Source organism: Nerophis ophidion, linkage group LG28, assembly GCF_033978795.1.
Source record: "Nerophis ophidion isolate RoL-2023_Sa linkage group LG28, RoL_Noph_v1.0, whole genome shotgun sequence".
NCBI lineage: Eukaryota > Metazoa > Chordata > Actinopteri > Syngnathiformes > Syngnathidae > Nerophis > Nerophis ophidion.
This window is the reverse complement of record NC_084638.1, coordinates 2,043,089-2,055,588: the sequence shown is the minus strand read 5'-3', so window position 1 is coordinate 2,055,588 and position 12,500 is coordinate 2,043,089. Positions and strand designations below refer to the sequence as shown.

The 12,500-nt window shown below is 37.7% G+C and overlaps 1 protein-coding gene across 2 annotated transcripts in view; it reads right to left on the bottom strand.

The window, feature by feature from the left end:
* The window catches only part of erich2 (glutamate-rich 2), an 18,338-nt gene extending 7,217 nt beyond the window's left edge, over window positions 1-11,121 (bottom strand). Inside the window, exons 1-3 of one of the 2 annotated variants that reach the window (XM_061891440.1) lie at window positions 10,833-11,121; window positions 3,756-3,882; window positions 1,182-1,342 (exon numbers count right to left, since the gene is read on the bottom strand). The gene's annotated coding sequence lies outside the window, so the exon portion shown is untranslated. Of the gene's footprint in view, window positions 1-1,181; window positions 1,343-3,755; window positions 3,974-10,832 lie in introns of those variants that run through there. The other variant, XM_061891441.1, reaches the window with a different exon arrangement.
* Between the last annotated feature and the right edge of the window lie 1,379 nt (window positions 11,122-12,500).

The window sequence follows — 12,500 nt, the reverse complement described above, 5'->3', positions numbered from 1 at the left end:
ATATGTATATGCGTATATATTCCCTCGTTTTAATTTTGTATTCTTATTGTTATTATTATTATCATCATTCTATTTTCATGTTACCCTGTTGTTTTATTTTCATTCTCTATGGCTTATCCCGATTGGTACGTGGTTGGTTGAGAGGCTTTTTGTTCCACTAGAAAAATAAAAACAATTAAAAAGAAATGAGCTTTGCATTTTGTTTTTGTATGCACTGCAGCATGTTTAATTGTCTCTGCTCAACAAATGTTGACTACAAGTTAAAATAATACAATAGAGAAAAAGGCATCAATCATCAATATCAGTGGTTGTCACACTTGTTTTTTCAGCAAGTAGTGCTTCAGAAAAAACTGAGGTCTAAAAGTACCGACATCATGACTAGGATTAAATATCATTAGCGTATTAGGCCTAAGTACTCATTAAAAACTAGGCAGGGGTTTTATTCAACAAGCTAGTGTATTTAGTATGTTGGCCACTGTAACATTACACACAGTTTGAACAGTTTGAAAATAAAACACTGTCCTTTCATAAAGTGATTATTTGGCGTCAGTGGTACACTGACCTATATAGATTTTTTTTTTATTATTAATTTAATAATATAACTATAACTATACTATGCCCTATTTAAATGACTACCAATAATAGTTATCGTCCAGCTAAACAATGCAGTGGGTTAAAATATCACCTGGTACCCTTTTTGGTTGTATAAATGTATACTCCAAAAATATTCTTTAAAAAAATAGAAGTACTTATAAGTAAATAAATATTTTATTCCTGTATATTTTTGACTGTGTAGCATAATTTGCACTGTTTTGAAATAGTGGCTTTTTAAACCCTTACTAAATATAATTGTACACAAAATCATTTTTTACAAACTATGAACAAATTAAGTATTTTTAATTCATACTAAAATATATTTAGAAAGTGTATAAAACGACTATATTCAGCATATGCATGTACACCTACATGTAGACCCACTGTAAAATAACTATATTTAACAAGTCAACCTTCAAAATTAATTTTAGTTGTGTTTTGTCGCTGCACTTTTCTATTTGTTTACATACATTAAACGATCATAAAACTCTTAAATCAATGCTTTATTTTACAAGTTATATATTTGACCATGTAAGGATCAATAAAAAGTATCCAATAATTATCCTGCCCATTTGCACAGTTCTTACCTGTTTCTTCTTGAAGCGGAAGTCTTGTTTGCGGCACAGAACGTGTTGCTATGCAACAAGGTGGCGACGCAGGGTGGTTACCATAACAACCCACCAAACTTTGACTTTTCGACTCGACACTGCCCCCTTTGGTGTTGACAGTATTGCAACGGTGAAGCGCTCTGATGAAATAAACACAATGACCACTGAATGAATAAATGAATAGATAAATGATTATTATTACATTAATATGTTTAATTATGGTTATAAAATACATAGATACATCTAATGCAGGGGTGTCAAACTTTAAATCTATAGATATATCAAATGTGCAGTGTTTTTTTTTAAACATCAAATTACTGGAAATAGAAAAACTGTACCTTTTTTTTTTTTTACAGTAGCAGCTCAGTTGCCAGAATTTTACTGTAAAATGTTTTGTGTTTCAACAGCATATTACTGTAAATGGAAAAGCAGAACCACTGTTTTTTATGGTATAGTTCCAGCAACTGAACTATTCTACAATAAAACGTATGGGTATTGTTTGTGTATAACTGTACGTGGAAAAGAGTACAACCATTGTTTTTAATGGGGAAAAAATAGCGGTAATTTGGCAGAATTTTACAGTAAAAAAAAAATTATAATAATTAGTGTGAACCCCCCTCAAATCCTTTTAAGGGGACGGGCAATATGTCCACTCATAGGGTTAGGAAGAGACGCCCCGTTAAGTGGAAATAAATACATTCTAACCCAGTGGTTCTCAAATGGGGGTATGCCGAAGGGTACGTGAGATTTTTTTTTAAATATTCTAAAAATAGCAACTATTCAAAAATCCTTTATAAATATATTTATTGAATAATACTTGAACAAAATATGAATGTAAGTTCACAAACTGTGAAAAGAAATGCAACAATGCAATATTCAGGGTTGACGGCTAGATTTTTTTGTGGACATGTTCCATAAATATTGTTGTTAAGGATTTCTTTTTTTCTGGATAAATGTTTAGAATGAAGTCAATGAATCCAGATGCATATCTATTACAATCCCCGAAGAGAGCACTTTAAGTTGATGATTTCTTCATGCGTAGAAATCTTTATTTATAATTGAATCACTTGTTTATTTTTCAACAAGTTTTTAGTTATTTTTTATCTTTTTTTCCAAATAGTTCAAGAAAGACCACTACAAATGAGCAATATTTTGCACTGTTATACAATTTAATAAATCAGAAACTGATGACATAGTGCTGTATTTTACTTCTTTATCTATTGTTTTAAACCAAAAATGCTTTGCTCTGATTAGGGGGTACTTGAATTAAAAAAATGTTCACAGGGGGTACATCACTGAAAGAAGGTTGAGAACCACTGTTCTAACCTAATTAATAACAAATAATAATCACACAGGTTTCCTAAATAAATGTCAATAAAATTCAAGTGCAAATTAAATTCAGTCCTATTTTTTGTCTTTGACTTCAGCTCCAGACTTCTTTTTTTTATAGTATAGTTCCGGCGACCGAGCTGACGTTTTTTTGTTGTTGTTTTTTTACAATAAAATATACGGGTTTTGTTTGTGTACATGGAAAACAGTACCACAGGTTTTTTTTTTGGGGGGGGGGGGGGGGGGGGGGGGGAATAGCAGCTCATTTGGCAGATTTTTACAGTAAAAAATAACTTAATTAGTGTGACCTCCTCAGCCCCTTTTAAGGGTACAGGCAATATGTGCACTCATATGGTTAGGAGGAGATGCCTTGTTAAGTGGAAATAAATACATTCTAACCTAATTAATAACAAATAATAATAATACATGTTTCTCAAATAAACTTCAGCTCCAGACTCCCTCTGTTGGTTTAATATTGTCATTACTGCCACAAGTGGTGGAAAAGTGTATTACAACTGAGTTCTGCTGCGGCCCATACGTACCACAGCTGAGAAACAGATCTTTTTTGGCCCCCCCTGTAGGGCCCAACATTGGGTTATTAAACACTGTGGTACCTGATCGAGAGTCTCAATTAGGGTTGTACTGTATACCATATTAATGAATTAAAAACGATACTACACTGCTTCTGAAAAATACCGGTATTTATTTATGGTAAAACGAGCGGAGGGGCATGTTAGCTAACGCAGACAGAAACAGCGTGGAGATATAAAAGGAAAAATGGACGCATTTTGGCTTAAAATTTTACGATAAAGTTGAAGCCATAAACACTGACGCGCCGCTCTTGTTAGCCATCAGCTAGCTGGTGGTCATCCACAATCAGTAGTGTTTTAGCTACTACTAAAATCACTAATCCTCGCATCCATGGCGACAAATAAACTACAGTTCTTACAAGTATCATCCCTGTAGGACGAGGGATACCTAAATGCTTTACTACACCCTGTAGGAGGATACAATAGCTAACCGCTAACAGCAAGCTAGTGCTCCTGAATGTAAACAAAAGGGTGGGTCCGCACAGACATCAATTTTAACGATATCAGAATCCGAAATACTTTATTAATCCCTGAGGGGAAATTCTAATTTTTAGCAAAATAACATTCAAGATCAGACAAACATTACAGATATCAAAGTACAAGAGCCGTATCCAGTCGATACCACAATGCTTACCATATTTTCCAGTGCACCTGAGCGGGTCAAGTCAGGTCTGTTTTCATACAAAAGTCGCACAGGATTATAAGGCGCATTAGAGGGGTCATATTTGTCACGGACTCACATGGCTGCGGTAGTTGTGACCCTAAGATGCAGGAAAGAGGAGGACAAGGGGCAGGTAAGAGTTTGAATTATACTTAAGCAAGGTGGAGAAGTCATGCATCCAGCATAAGGTCCCAAACATAATCAATCCTCGAGCACCGAGGAACAGGCGTGGCAGGTATAAATAGTAGCCTGATTGGCAACTGCAACCAAGTGTGCCGGGCTGCCAATCAGGGACAGGTGAGGGAAACGAGCACTCCAGTAGACATGCCAGGAAATGCAACAAAAATAAGAGCGCTGACAGGAAACAAACATCAATCAGAATCAGAATCACAATCAGAAATACTTTATCAATTACAATTTTCATGAGCCTTTGTCGACAGGTTGGAGCAAGTCCTTTATTTGACATACACAAGTATGGTTTGCTTTCCAGCAATATATATTGAAGACTTTTCAGTCCGGCGTGTCTCTGTTCGTGCTCTTTCTCTCTGTCTCCAACTCCAACAACATGTCTCGGTCCGGCTGCTGCTAATAAAGGCGACAGGTGATTAGATAACCAGTCCCAGCTGGGCAATCTACTCACCTGCTGCTGGCTTCGGGGCCTGGCCCTTAAACACCCCGCTCCATAACAAGAAGATAGAGAAAAAGAAGAAACGTATCGACTATGGCGTCAACAAAGGCGGAAGAGCGCAAATTTTCAGGACTTATGCAGATCCCAAATACAGATCAGCAGGTACCAGAAGGTAAAAAAAAGTTGCTTTTGCATTATATTGCGAAACAAATTGCCAGATAATATTTCTTACCTTATACACACACCATAATAATACTCCTATTTTTAACGCGCTGACAATCCATCAGGCGGCTCCGGCTTCGTAGCTTACCAAAGTCGTACTAAAACATTTTTGATAGATTTTTGGGCGCCGCGTGTAATGTTCTACATTTTCGATGGAACATCTAAAATGTCTGTCGTTTACTTGAGTCATATTGCAGTCTACAGGTAGCTCTTATGTGTGACTGCCATCTACTGGTCACTCTTATAATTTCAACATGTACCAAATAAAGTAGCTTTGATGTCGGTAAACACAACCAAGACTATTCCGTACAGCAGGTTATAAGGCGCACTATCGATTTTTGAGACAACGAAAGGGTTTTAAGTGCGCCTTATAGTCCGGAAAATACGGTACATCAAGATTTTATCATCACAATTTTTTTTTTTATCCATCCATTTTCTACCGCTTGTCCCTTCTGGATCGCAGGGGGCGCTGGAGCCTATCTCAGCTACAATCGGGCGGAATGCGGGGTACACCCTGGACAAGTCCCCAACACAGATTCACACTGACATTCACACACTAGGGCCAATTTAGTGTTGCCAATCAACCTATCCTCAGGTAAAAAGATAATAAAAATAAAAACTAGACCAGCCTAATAGCTAGAACTAGAACTAGTATGCATATATCTATGAAAAGTTGCTTCTTGTTGTTTTTTTTAAAGAAGGGTTTTTAAGCCTTCACAGTCTGTGGTGCCCTCAAGTGGTCAGGGAGAACATTCCACAGACTGGGAGCGGCGGAGCAAAAAACGCGGTCTCCCATAGTTCGTAGCTTTGTCCTTGGAGGTTGGAGGAGGTTAGACAGTTTGTAGCGGAGGTGTCGTGTGGAGGATTTGGGGGTAAGCAGTTCTTTGAGGTCGAGGAACTTATTGTCTTGTAATTAATGTACATCAGAGCCATTCAAGTTTTTGTATTTTTTTTCTGTATTTAGTGTATTAGGATTCGGTAACTAGTGTTTGGATCCCATCCATCCATCCATTTCCTACCGCTTGTCCCTTCATTTTTTTAATTTTATTTTTGTTTCGTTTAGAAACTTAGGAAATACGTCCCTGGACACATGAAGACGTTAATTGTGACCAACAAAAGATGCATTAATCTCATTAATCACATATTGATAAACTCTTCAGCAGTGTGGGAATACCAGATATTTCGAACATAAACACACCCTATAAAATGTATCAAAAATTAAGAGAATTTTGAGAAAGAAATGTGTCCGGGGGCCCGGTTTGTCTATTTTTAGGAACACTAATTCAAAACCTCACAATAAGGCCTGATTGAATGCTAAAAACGTTATGACAGACCGCCTTAAAAAAACAGAAATTAATTTAAAAACATTTTACTGAATGAGAGTGTACATTAAAATAAAAAATATTTGGGATTTAAAATATTGAATACGAACGATAAAACACTGAATATTGACATAATATCCACATATTTTACAATCAAGCAAAGTAAAATATAAACACAAAGAGTAAAAAAAAACCCCACTTAAAATTGTATGTGGAGAGGCGGAGCCGGCAAATGAGAAGCGGGGTAGGGCACGCTGGAGCCCGGCCCAAGATGGCGGCAAGGAAGCAGAGACGACGACCAAGCGGAGAAGCGGGGCGTGGCTCGCACACCGGGACACAATTAACATTCCTCCTCACAACGTATAAAAGGGGGAGAAGGAGGAGAGATCGGGGCAGAAGGCGGAGGAGAACCCGCAGCAGTACCTGAAGAGCGAGAGCGACAGAGAGCGAACCGAAGACAGCGACGACGAGGGCGGCTGAAAGCGACTGAGGAGCGAGCAGTGGAGAAGGAGCTGAAGAGCGACCCAACCGCAGGCAAACTATATTGAAAAATAAAGCGAGTCAAACCTGTCCTTCCTTGGTGGTCCGGAGAACCCGCACGACCGCAAGCGACTGTCACATTTTATACAGCGAATAAAATCACTAAGATTTAGAACTTTGTTGTAAAAATCTCCTGCCGCGTCCATCCCTGACACCCGCCTTTTGGAAGCGCTCCCCGCCCACACTGCTCGGTGCCTTGTCTGAGCTGCCGTTACCATAGTAACTAATTATATTACCATAGTAACTAGTATATCATGCAAAAGTGTGGATTCCAACTGTTGAAAAACTTATAGTCATTTGAAAACATCCCCCCCCCCCCCCCCCCCCCCCGCTGTTTCAGTCTTAAAGATTGAAAAAAAAAGATTTGGGAATGTCATGCATAGTACTACCACCACCATGCTTAACGGTAGGCATGGTGTTCCAGCGATTAAATGCCTCACCTTTTTTCCTCTAAACATATTGCTGGGTATTGTGGCAAAAATCATCAGCCAGACTGAACTAGCTTAGTAAAAATACTTAAAGTACGTCGGAGAAGGTTATGGGGAACTCGGGTGTTGTTGACGTCCCACGACAGATGGACCCAAAACGGCGACAGACACATCCATCAGCGCCGCACGGAAACACCTGCTATATAAAATAAAATTCCGTCCAGATGACGCGGTAACGGAATCATTTCACACTCCGGTGATCCTCTGCAATTTCATTGTGTACGTGTGTGTGTGTGTGTGTGTGTGGGTGTGTGTGTGTGTGTGTGTGTGTGTGTGTGTGTGTGTGTGCGGCATCTATTAGTGTGCGAGGGGTATATTGTGTCCCGCCGAGACTCTGCTTCGCGCACTTTTCCATACAATGAGCCCGGGGGCCATCTTGAAACCGCGTTGCAGTCTTGTACCACATCTTCCTGTGACAAAGAACATCATGTTGACGATGTGTGCTGGTGATTAATAGAAAACAGTCGGTAATGGAGGTTGCTTTCATTACCCCGATATATATATATATATATATATATATAGACTGTATATATATATATATATATGTATATATATATATATATATATATACATATATATATATATATATATACAGTATATATATATATCCATATATATATATGGATATATATATATATAGACAGTATATATATGTATATATATATACTGTCTATATATATATATATATATATATATATATATACAGTCGTGGTCAAAAGTTTACATGCACTTGTAAAGAACATAATGTCATAGCTGTCTTGAGTTTCTATAACTGTGTATATATACAAGTGTATATGTGTGTGTATATATATATATTTGTGTATATATATATATGTGCGTGTGTATATATATATATATATATATATATATATATATGTGCTTGTGTATGTATATATATATATATGTGTATATCTATGTATATATGTATGTATATATAAATGTGTATATATGTATATATATGTGTGTGTATGTATATATGTATATATATATATGAATGTATATATATATGTATGTATACACACACAAATATATATTTATATATATATATGTACATATAAAAATGTGTATATATGTATATATATATATGTGTGTGTGTATATATATATATATATGAATGTATATATATGTATGTGTATATATGTATGTATACACACACAAATATATATTTATATATGTATGTGTATATATAAAAATGTGTATATATGTATATATATATATATGTGTGTGTGTATATATGTATAAATATAAATATATATATATATATATATGAATGTATATATATGTATGTGTATATACAGTATGTATGTATATATGTATGTATACACATACAAATATATATTTATATATATATGTGTGTGCATATATATATATATGTATAGTTCTATTTTGGTTTCATCTGACCACATGACATTCTCCCAATCCTCTGCTGTATCATCCATGTATCCATTTTGGTATAAACTCATCTCGTCGTGTTTGGAGGAAGAAAAATACTGAGTTGCATCCCAAGAACACCAAACCTACTGTGAAGCATGGGGGTGGAAACATCGTGTTTTGGGGCTGTTTTTCTGCTAAGGGGACAGGACGATTGATCCGTGTTAAGGAAAGAATGAATGTTGCCGTGTATCGTGAGATTTTGAGCCAAAACCTCAATACTTATTTTCCACCATCATTTACAAATAAATTCTTTAAAATTCCTACAATGTGAATTCCTGGATTTTTGTTCCACATTCTGTCTCTCACAGTTGAAGTGTACCTATGATGAAAATGACAGACCTCTGTCATCATTTGAAGTGGGAGAACTTGCACAATCTGTAAGTGCAAGTACTTGCTGGTCACAAAAACATTCATGAAGTTTAGTTATTTTATGAATTTATTATGGGTCTAACAAAAATGTGACTTGGTCAAAAATATACATACAGCAATGTTAATATTTGGTCATATGTCCCTCGGCAAGTTTCACTGCAATAAGCTTCCGGTTGAATTTTTGACCACTCCTCTTGACAAAAGTGGTGCAGTTCAGCTAAATTTGTTGTTGTTTTTTGTGACATGGACTTGTTTCTTCAGCATTGTCCACACGTTCAAGTCAGGACTTTGGGAAAGGCCATTTTAAAACCTTCATTCTAGCCTGATTTAGCCATTCCTTTACCACTTTTGACGTGTGTTTGGGGTCATTGTCCTGTTGGAACACCCGACTGCGCCCGAGACCCAACTGTCAGGTTGGTTGGGTTTTAGTTTTTCCTTTCTTTGTTTCCTGTCAGCGCTCTTTTTTTGTCTGCTTCCTGTTTTTCCTCCCTGTGCGCTGTTTCCCCTCAGCTGTGGCTGATTGGCACCTGGCCACACTTGAGATGATGGCGCCGTAGGTTGCGAACCCACCGGAGATGATGGTGGCGTCAGTTGTAGACCCACTTTTGTGAGGAGTAGCTGGGCCTCAGCTGCACAGCTACTCATAGCCCTCTCCTCATAAAAATAGGATTGGGCTGATTGACACCAGGTGTGGCCAGGTGCCAATCAGCCGCAGCTGAGGGGGAACAACGCCCAGAGAGAAAAACAGGAAACAGACAAAATAAGAGCGCTGACAGGAAACAAAAACAGGGAAAACTAAAACCTAGCCAAACTATCAGGGACGAACCTGACACCAACCTCCGGGCTGATGATTTTAGCTTGTCCTGAAGAATTAGGAGGTAATCCTCCTTTTTTCATCCTCCCATTCACTCTCTGTAAAGCGTCAGTGCCATGAGCAGCAAAACAGGCCCGGAGCATAATACTTTCACCACCATGCTTAGCGGTAGGTGTGGTGTTCCTGGTATTAAAAACCTCTCCTTTTTCTCCTACAAACATATCGCTCGGTATCGTGGCCAAACAGCTGACATTTTTTTTTGTTTAATCTGACATCATATGGACAAAGATAAGACCTTCTTGAGGAAAGTTCTGTGGTCATGTGATCATGCTTTCTTTTAGTCATGTTCTGTTTGTTTTTGGGCCACTCAGTCCCTGTTTTTGCACTTCCTGTTTTTGTTTTGTCACCATGACTACCCATTAGTTTTCACCTGCCCTCATGTATCACACCTGTTTTCACTAATCGCAGTGGGAGAGTGGCCATGCGCAACTCAAGGGTCCCTGGTTCAATCCCCACCTAGTACCAACCTCGTCACGTGAAGTGAAGTGAAGTGAATTATATTTATATAGCGCTTTTCTCTAGTGACTCAAAGCGCTTTACATAGTGAAACCCAATATCTAAGTTACATTTAAACCAGTGTGGGTGGCACTGGGAGCAGGTGGGTAAAGTGTCTTGCCCAAGGACACAACGGTAGTGACTAGGATGGCGGAAGCGGGAATCGAACCTGCAACCCTCAAGTTGCTGGCACGGCTGCTCTACCAACCGAGCTAAACCGCCCCACGTCCGTTGTGTCCTGAGCAAGACACTTCACCCTTGCTCCTGATGGGTGCTGGTTGGCGCCTTGCATGGCAGCTCCCTCCATCAGTGTGTGAATGTGTGTGTGAATGGATACATGTGGAAGTAGTGTCAAAGCGCTTTGAGTACCTTGAAGGTAGAAAAGCGCTATACAAGTACAACCCATTTATCATTTATTATTTAAGCCTGTCTGTTTCTGTTGTTCATTCTGCCAACATCACCCTCCATCACCTGCTACGCACCTCATAATCCACGCCAATGATCCCTGTCCCGTCCTTGTTCCCTTCCAAGTAAGTTTTCTCCTTATTTGTGCCACAGTGCAAGTTTTTGTTTTATGTTCATCGTTTTGCCTCAGTGCGAGTTTTGTTTTCACCGCCTTTGTGCGCGCCTTTTTTTTTTTTGTGCAGTTATAGTGGTAAAAATAAAAGATGTCTTTACCTTCATGCCATTTCCGGTCCAAGTTCACTTGCATCTCGGGAAAAACGACCACCTCACAGTCCAAGTATTGACAGGTCAGATGAAACAAAAACAAACTCACAGCCAGTATATTATGTCCTTCAACACACATATATGTATGTGTATATGTATATTTATATGTGTGTGTGCTCTACTGTGTCCTCCGGCAGACTTTTATGAAGCATCTGTGCAGGTCTATCAGTGTGATGATCCATTCACATGCACACAATAATAAATGCAAATTACAATCAGTGCGGCCTGGAGAGGATAATTGCTCCATTATGTCCTCCGTGCGTGTTTGCGTAAGTGTGTGTGTGTGTGTGTGTGTGTGTGTGTGTGTCACAGAAAAGGGAGAGGAGGAGGAGGAGGAGCTTACATCACAATCTGGGGGGCTACGTAACAGGACAAGGGAGACGCGACAAGTATGGATCCTTTAGTCGGACACGGTCGCACTTTTTCCGGTACGTGTGCCAAGTGGGGCTAATTAAAGCATGTGACGTAACATTAACAGGGAATGGATTTAAAGAGGTGTTTTGTCCGTGCAATGGATGGGCCTGATGTAATAATGTCCAAATAATACCTAGGGGTCAGCAACCTTTTTGAAAGCAAGAGCTACTTCTTGGGTACTGATTAATGCGAAGGGCTACCAGTTTGATACACACTTCAATAAATTGCCAGAAATAGCCAATTTGCTCAATTTACCTTTAATAAATAAATCTATATATAGATTTAAAAAAATAGATATTTCTGTCTGTCATTCCGTCGTACATTTTTTTTCCTTTTACGGAAGAGTTTTTTTGTAGAGAATAAATGATGAAAAAAACACTTAATTGAACGGTTTAAAAGAGGAGAAAACACACAAAAAAATGAAAATAGTTTCTCTTCAACTTTGACTCTTTAAAATCCAAAATTCAACCGAAAAAAATGAATGGAAAAACTAGCTAATTCGAATCTTTTTGAAAAAAAAAATTAAAAATTTAAGTGAAGTGAATTTTATTTATATAGCGCTTTTCTCTAGTGACTCAAAGCGCTTTTACATAGTGAAACCCAATATCTAAGTTACATTTAAAGCAGTGTGGGTGGCACTGGGAGCAGGTGGGTAAAGTGTCTTGCCCAAGGACACAACGGCAGTGACTAGGATGGCGGAAGCGGGAATCGAACCTGCAACCCTCAAGTTGCTGGCACGGCCACTCTACCAACCGAGCTATGTCGCCCTAATTTATGGAACATCGTTTGTAATTTTTCCAGATTAAGATTACTTTTAGAATTTTGATGACATGTTTTAAATAGGTTAAAATCCAATCTGGATTTTGTTAGAATATATAACAAATTGGACCAAGCTATATTTCTAACAAAGACAAATCATTATTTCTTCTAGATTTTCCAGAACAAAAATTTTAAAAGAAATTCAAAAAAACTTTGAAATAAGATTTAAATTTGATTCTACAGATTTTCTAGATTTGCCAGAATAATTTTTGGGAATTTTAATCATAATAAGTTTGAAGAAATATTTCACAAATATTCTTAGTCAAAAAAACAGATGCTAAAATGAAGAATTTAATTAAAATGTATTATTCTTTACAATAAAAAAATAAATTTACTTGAACACTGATTCAAATTTTCAGGAAAGAAGAGGAAGGAATTTAAAAG